Below are 8708 nucleotides of genomic sequence, written 5' to 3' on the forward strand. Positions count from 1 at the left end.
ATCCCCAGAGGACCCTGAGAGGTGCTGCTGTAATCATCCCCTTCTTACACAGAGGGAAACTGAGGCAGAAGCTAACAGCTGACTGGTGGATGAAAGGGGGATCAGTTCTTTCCTTCTGGGCTCTTGGGAAAAGACTCCAACGACCCTTTTCTTTTGGGGGAGTAGGGGAACCCCCCCAAGGAGGGAAAACCTCTCCCTAGTCAGAGGAGTCTGGTGGCTCAGGGACAGAATGAGCCTGGAACCAGAAAGATCCGAGTTCAAATGTGGCCTCAGACACTCAGTACATGAGTGATCCTGGGCAAGGCACTTCACCTCTGTTGACTCAGTTTCCTCAACTGTAAAATAAAGATAATAAGCGCAACCCCCTCCTTGGTTGTGAAGACTGTCCATAGTGGGGATAACCAACTTGACTCCATTTTGTCTCTTGGAAACTCGAACTCATAACCCATTGCCTTTTGGAGGGGCCCTGAATGTCTCCTTCAGAAGCGCCCCCAGCCCATATTACAAAGGAGGGCTTGGCAGGGTTCCAGGACCTCACGCCCTTCACTTCATCCTGCCAAATGGGGGAAGTGCAGCAGCGTGACCAAGGCTAAGGACCAAAGGACTGCCAAGGCTTTGGAATGTCCTCCCTCCTCGCCTGGGTCTCCAGGCTTCCTTCAAATCTCCAGTGAAATCTCACCTCAAAAACAGCTTTTCCTGCTCCTGTTAGATGTGAAATTGAACATTGATACTCTTCTTTATTTTGGATTATTTATTGAGAACTGTAATCACTGGAATCAACACTTATTGATTAGATTTAGATTTAATTGTGTAGGCTTCAGTAGTAGAATTTGTAAGAGCCGAACTTCCTACTTCTCTGGGCTAGAGCCTGGGCTCAATCTGTCTCACCCTGAAAGGGAGCCAAGAAAAAAGGGGAAGTTAGCAGACTTAGTTTTGCCTAGCTCAGGACCACTCTAGTGTAGGTAGTAACCCACCACAAAGACTTGACTTTGTGAGTTTTTGCTGTCCATGAGGGGTTGTGACTCAGCCTGATCATAGGAGGCTTGTCCACCACAAGACTTTCCAGAGGTTGCTAGCCAACTCTGTGGTTTTCCCATTGCCATGAGTCTTGCAAATCCCTTCTCTGAGTTAAGCAAAATATAAGCCCACTCTTCACCTCTGCTATAGACCAATCACAGTCTTAATTTAATTTGCATCGCTGGACCACATGGAACCAACTGTGTGAAAGAAAAGACATTCTGACTGGCAGGTGGGTCCCTGGCTATTGAGGGTCCTTGAACCCCATTTATAGGCAATTGCCAGCCTTGCTAATAAATTGATCAGAGCTGGAACTTGGTGCTTCCATTTCTCTTTATTGTAGATTTTTACCTCAACAATTGGCAAACCCTGATGAGGCCTGAGTGAGGGCCTCCAGCCCCTGGGACTGCCTCTCCAAAGAGCTCTTCTCAGAGGACTCCCTCCTTGAGCCAGATTTTCTTTGAGCCAAGGTAAGTCTTGAATGGGAGATCCTTATCAATAGACCAACTAGGAAAGTATCTAGGTCACATAGACAGTTATTGTACAAATACAATTGAAATGAGCTGCTAGGTGGCACAGTGATTTGAGCATTAGGCTTGGAATCAGGAAGACTCATCTTCATAGGTTTGAATTCAACCTCAGACACTTCTTAGCTGTGTGACCCTGGGTAAGTACTTAACCATGTTTGCCTCAGTTTCCTCATCCGTCAAATGAGCTGGAGAAGGAAATGACAAATTGCTCCAGTATCTCTGCCAAGAAAACCCCCAAATGGGAATGTGAAGAGTTGGACAGAACTGAAACAATGCAACAAAAAGTGGTTAAAAGATCTTAAAATTGATTGCGCCACTAGATTTTTAGCAAAAATTTCAAATACAAAGGAAAATTCAGGGAGGATTGAAGAAAATTTTGTAATACCAGTAATTTCCTCTTTATTAGCGGCAGCTGTCCCTATATTGGCATGTAGGTTGTGTTCAGGGAAGACCAGTAACTCTGGCGTGAGGGCTGCCCACCCTTTTTGGGGCTGCTTTCCATCTTTGGTGTCTACCTGATCCACCTAACTCTCACCTGTGGCTCCAAGAAGCTATAGCATACGAAGTGGCCACACCCCCATACACTATTTCAGCTGACCCAGGTTGAGGGTAACTGAGGGGTCTCAAATCCATCAGTGAGTTGGGGGTATCTACCCCAAGCGTGTGAAGACTTCCCTGGTGGGATGGATGGATGAGAACAATTTGTTTCAATGGCCATGAACGCAGCTGAAGCAAGTGCTGTGGAGCACTTAGAGCTTAGTTAGACATCAAAGATGCCAAGGGCATCCCCTGCATCCTGAGCCATCACCAGTTGTCTTGATTCTGTCCTGCCGCTGGATTATGATGACTCTAGAATAGAGAGTGAGGCCAATGACTTCACGCAACTTTATGCACCAATCAAAAGACATCACCTATACCATTTTACCATTATACCTACCTCAAAGTCCTATTGGGACAGACAAGTGATAAAGCAGCAGGTGTGAATGCACTGGGAGCTGTAGTCACAACCCTGCACACAGGTGGCCCAAGCCGCAGAGTCATCTTCTCACTGGAAGCAGCAGTGGGATTTGGCAGCCCCCCTGGGTGTCTGAGCAACCTTTTAAGGGCCACGCTGGTCACCTCCTGGTGTGATGACAAGGCTAGAAAAAAATACCCTAAAAATTTTCTGCTTACCCAACCCTGGCCTGTTTACCATGGCAGGTTGAGATCCCACCCTGTGGTCAAAATAAAAAAAAAATGTACAAAAACTTCTGCAAAGGTTATTCCACTTGCCATTGGTGCATGGAATTTGTACACACTTAGAGACAACACAAAATCTAGTAGACCTGAAAGACAAATGGCTCTTGTTGTGAGAGAACTCAGTAGGTGTCGCATCCAAATAGTACCCCTGATTAAAACAAGGCTGGCAAATGAAGTCCAGCTTACCAAAGTCAGAGCTGGATACAAGTCTTTCTGGAGTGGCCACAGTGAAGGGAAGTGCCTTGAAGCTGATGTAGACTTTGCAATCAAAACTAATCCAGTCAACAAGCTTGTATGCCTGCCAAAAGGAGTGAACTCCAGCCTCATGACCATGTAATTGCCACTTGCCGGAAAGTGCCATGCCACCATTATCAGTGCCTATGCTCCCATCATAACAAATTCTGATGACCTCAAAGAAAAATGTTATGAGGACCTGGAGATCCTTATCATCAATGTGCCAAAAGAGAACTAGCTTATAATTCTGGATGACTTTAATGCTATGGTAGACTCAGACTGCCAGACTCAGCAGGGAGTCCTTGGGAAGAATGAAATTGAAAACAGCAACAGCAACGGTCACTTGTTACTGAATACTTGTGTTTCTCATTACCTTCTCATCACCAACACTGTCTTTTCTTTACCTACATACAATAAAACTCCACAGATGGCACCCTCACAGCAAACATTCACATTTAATAGACTATGTCACTGAAAGGAGAAGAGACAGGATGTGAGAGTGATGAAGGCAATGTGTGGTGCGGAGGGCTGTACTGATTATAGACATCCTCTCTAAGCTAAATAGTCTTATCCAACAAAAACATAGTCCCAAGGCAAGATGACTACCAGAAGACTTAATGTCAACCAATTAGAGCACTTCTTTGAGCAGGAATAGTTCTTTGCTAAGTTGGAGGGAAAGTTGAGCCAACATATGGTTGTCAACAGTGGAGCAGAAAAGGAGTGGACAGCTTTCAGTAAGATTCTTGCCAGAGTCCTCCTTAATAGCCTGATCCTTCATTTGGAAGATGGTCATCTACCTGAAAGCCAATGTGGCTTCATGAAGGGCCATGGTACAGTTGATACGGTGTTTGCTGCCTGACAACTCTAGGAGAAACGCCAGGAATAAAACAGAGGTCCATACACAATATACGCCGATCCAACCAAGGCTTTCGATACTGTTAGTCATGAGGGCTCATGTAAAATTATGTCAAAATTTGGTTGTTCAGAGAAGTTCATCAGTATTGCTCACCAATTTCATGACAGCATGCTTTCCTGGTTTCTGGATAATGGATAATGTTCATTGTCCCAGTCACCAGTGGAATGAAACAAGACTGTGTGCTTTTTCCCAAGCTTTTTAGCATGATGTTTTCCGCCATGTTGTCAGATGCATTCAATGAAGATGGACAGGGCATCAAGATCAGCTACCTCACTGATGGTAAATTATTTAATTTGAAAAGGCTACAAACCAAGACTAAAGTGGAGGGAGAGTTGGTGTATGATTTTTTTATTCATAGAGAATTGTACACTCAATGCAGCCTCTGAAGCTGAGATGCAACAAAGTATAGATTGATTCTGTGCTGCTTATGCTAATTTTGGCCTATCAGCACCAAAGAAACGCAGGTGCTCTACCAGCCAGCACACCAGCCACATGTGGAACCATTGGTTACAGCAAATAGAAAAGTTTTGAATACTATGGATAAGTTCATTTACCTTGGCAGTGTACTTTCCAGGCACGTACACAGTAACAATGAGGCTGATGCACACATTGCCAGGGCTAGCTGAGTGTTTGGGAGGCTCCAAAATAAAGTGTGAGAGAGAAGAGGAATTAGGCTGACTACTGAACTAAAAGACTACAGAGCTGTTGTGCTGAGCTCATTGTTGTATGCCTATGAAACCTGGACAGGCTACCAGCACCATGCCAGGAAACTGAATTGCTTCCATTTGAGTTGTCTTGAATTGTCGGGTCATGTGGCAGAATAAGGTACCAGACACTGAGGTTTCTTCACAAACTAAATTGCCAAGCATTCAAACTCTACTGCAGCAAGCACAACTCCGATGGGGTGGCCATGTTTTTTGAATGCCAAAGGTACACTTACTTAAAAGACTATTTTACAGAGAACTCACACAAGGCAAGCACTCACATGATGGTCAGAAGAAGGGATAGAAGGCCACTTTCAAGGTCTCTCTGAAGAACTTTGGAATTGAGGTACTGCTAGTATAGTAACCTGTACTTACAGCACAGCAGTATTCCATCACAATCATAAACCACAACTTGTTTAGTCATTTCCAACTGATGGGAATGCCTGCAATTTCCAATTCTTTGCCACTACAAAGAGAGCTCCCATAAATATTGTGGAACATACAGGTTCTTTTCTTTTCCCCTAATTATCTTATCACCTAAAGACACCAAGCAAGCCCTCTTATCAGTCTCTACATTGGGCCTCCCAGATTGAAGGTGAATCCCAAAGTACTCCCAGAGAGAGAAAAACTTCTTTTAAAATCAGGAATCAGCTGGAAAGTAAGTAAAATTTCATGTTTTTCTGTGAAGACTATAATAAGTTAGGGTAAGAGAACAGAAGAAATAGACTTAGCTTTTGAGTTATTTGAAAGGAGATAGGGAAAAGGTTAAACTTTGAACCTTTCAGAAAATTATAGTCTCCATCAGACACTTTTTTCAGTGGTGCAATTCCTGCTAATATATGAAGTAAAAATTGTGTTTTTAATAAAAGCAAATACTTTAAATCAATAAATTATTATGCTACAAATGAAAGAATCTAATGCAAATCGTTGTTGACATTTGATAATGAGGTAAATTTTATAATAGATCATAAAGGATAATGATCTGACTATTAAAAAGAGTTAGTGAAAGTGGTACAAAATGATTGGGGAAGGCTATGTTCAAGGTTATGTGAATCTCTTTAAATGTCAAAGGATTTGTAGAAGTGTACTGTCACAGGGTACTGTTCTTTCATATACATTTCATTGAACTAACGTAATGCTCGCAATTATGTTCTAACAGTTGTAATCTCACCATCACTTTTCGATCTGAGTTAATTTTTTTTTCAAAAATTAAAGAATAAACTAATTAATATCAATGAGCTCTGAAATTTGAGATCCTGGCAGTTAATAGCTCTTGTGAAATTTTAGATTTAAAATTGTTAACATTAGTGATTATTTTGGAGCACTAATGATGGACCCCTAGAAGGCCTTAGACTTTCCCATGGGGCCCAGATTCCTGTTGTTTACCTGGGGTGCCTGGCCCTTTACAGTTAATAATCCTTTCAACTGCTCTTTCATTGTGGTCCTCACTGTCTGCACCTGGTCCTGCTCCTTAATTCCATCTAGACCCTGTCTCTGTTACCTTCCAGTCACCCCAGACTAATGGTCCACTCACATCCAAATCTTCCCACAGATCTTTTTCTTATAAAAAGGGTTAGTCTCATCTACCAAAGTGCAGGTTCTTAAAATCTTGCCCACCTCAGCTGGTCTTTTAAAAAACCCTCCTTGGCTTTGACTGAAAGAAGGCTTCAGTCGAATTCTTTTGAGGTGAGGCCCATGTCTTTTGCTTTTGAATTTCAGGGTTTCCAGCACCCCTAGATTGCAAAAATTATAGAACTATATTTTATTTAGTTGAATCCAAATATTAAATGTGTGACAAAGATTACTGTTCATTTAAACTCATTAGAAAATTAATTCCTCCTTGATGAGAGGCAAACCTAAAACTCTTAATTGCTTATTAGGTACAATAATTTAATAACCTACAGTATTAGAAAATAGCATAAACTTTGTAAAAGAGGCAATTAAGCATTCACAAAGAAAACATATGTACAAGTTTCTTTGCACATTAAAGTAGCAGCAGGAAAATGAAAATTGCTTTTACAATAAAGACTGTACATTGAAAAACCATACTTAGCTGATTCCTCTTGTCATTACCAAGTCAATTCCTTTGTGAAACAGGTGGATAAATGCTTCCCTAGCATAGAAAACATTAACTGTGAGAAGACAGATGACCTCTTCTCCAAAGTCACCAGTGAGGAAGCAAGAGAGCCCTTAAACTTTGCAGTTGTGCTGAATGAGTTGTATTTGGGTTTATTACTTATAAAAACTATATCACGGTAACCAATTCTAATTGCCCAAAAGGCCTTAAAGTAATTGGAATGAGCTATGCATTTGTAATGAAGAGGAATTAAGAGCCTCTTGATGAGGGTGAAAGAGGCAAGTGTAAAAACTGGCTTGAGCTTAACATCAGAAAAACTAAGATCATGGCGACTGGTCTCATCAAGTTTTGGCACATAGAGGGAGAAGAAATGGAATCAGTGTTAGACTTTATATTCTTGGGCTCAAAGATCACTGCAGGCAGTGACTGTAGCCATGAAATCAAAAGATGCTTGTTCCTTGGAAGGAAAGCTATGGCAAATCTGGACAGCATACTAAAAAGCAGAGACATCACCTTGCCAACTAAGGTCCATATACTCAAAACTATGTTTTTTCCAGTAGCAATGTATGACTGTGATAGTTGGACTATAAGGAAAGCCGAGCACCACAAAATTGAGGCTTTCAAATTGTGGTGCTGGAGAAGACTTTTAAGAGTCCCTTGGAGAGCAAGGAGGTCAAATCCATGAAGATTTAATGAAATTAATTCAGACTAGTCATTGGAAGGACACATACTTAAGCTGAAAATTTGGCTACATAATGAGAAGATGGGACTCATTGGAAAAGACCCTAATGTTGGGAAAGATTGAAGGAAAGGAAAAAGAGATGTCAGAGGATGAGATGAATAGATAGTATCATGGAAACAACAAACATGAACTTGGACAGACTTCCAGAGATAGTGGAAGATAGAAAGGCCTGGTGTGCCATGGAGTCATGAAGAGTCAGACATGACTGCACAACTGAACAACAACAAATGCATTTGTAAGCCTTTAAGAACCTAAAATGTGACAGTATTACAATTAATTGGTTTTGTATAATAAACTGTATAGGAATATTATATAGGAAAATTCACTAGAATGAAGATTAAGGCTGTAGACAGTCTTGGACATGCTTGGGAAATAAAGACTACAGAAATTAAGCAAGTAGAAGAAAGGAAGAAAAGTTTCAGATTGAAATATGGAAAGGGCAGGGTTTTTTTTATTTTTTTTTTTTTGAAGAGGGAAGGCAAGGGAATTGGGGTTAAGTGACTTGCCCAAGGTCACACAGCTAGTAAGTGTGTCAAGTGTCTGAGGCTAGATTTGAACTCAGGTCCTCCTGATTCCAGGGCCAGTGCTCTACTCACTGTGCTACCTAGCTGCCCCAAAAGGGCAGTTTTAAAGAGCTTTAGTCAAAGTCCACTGAAGGGATATAAAAAGAAAGGAAGAAAGTTTAAGGGAATAAGGATGGGAGAAGAATGGAGAGAGAGCTAAAGGAAAGTTGAAGTCTATTTGCACTGCCACAGTGTCAATGGGGGCCTTCAAAGTAGAGGGTTTTGGAGTTTTGAAAATGAAGATTTGAGGAAGTATTTGATCCCAACAAAATAAAAAAGATCTGAGGAATTTTTAGAGAAATACCTCTTCAAGGAAGTGAAATACCTAAATAACCCCATCTCCAAAAAAGAGATTGAGCAAGCCATCAATGAACTCCCTAGGAAAAAGCTCCAGGGCCAGATGGTTTTACATGTGAATTCTATCAAACATTTAAAGAACAATTAAATCCATTACTTTATAGACTGTTTGGGAAAATAGGCAAAGAAGGAGTCCTACCAAATTCTTTTTATGACACAAATATAGTACTAATACCTAAACCAGGAGGAGTCAAAACAGAGAAAGAAAATTATAGACCAATTTCCCTAATGTATATTGATGCAAAAAATTTAAATAAAATATTAGCAAAAAGGTTGCAGCAACTTATCACAAGAATAATACACTTTGACCAGGTAGGATTTATCCCAGG

Source organism: Trichosurus vulpecula, chromosome 2, assembly GCF_011100635.1.
Source record: "Trichosurus vulpecula isolate mTriVul1 chromosome 2, mTriVul1.pri, whole genome shotgun sequence".
NCBI lineage: Eukaryota > Metazoa > Chordata > Mammalia > Diprotodontia > Phalangeridae > Trichosurus > Trichosurus vulpecula.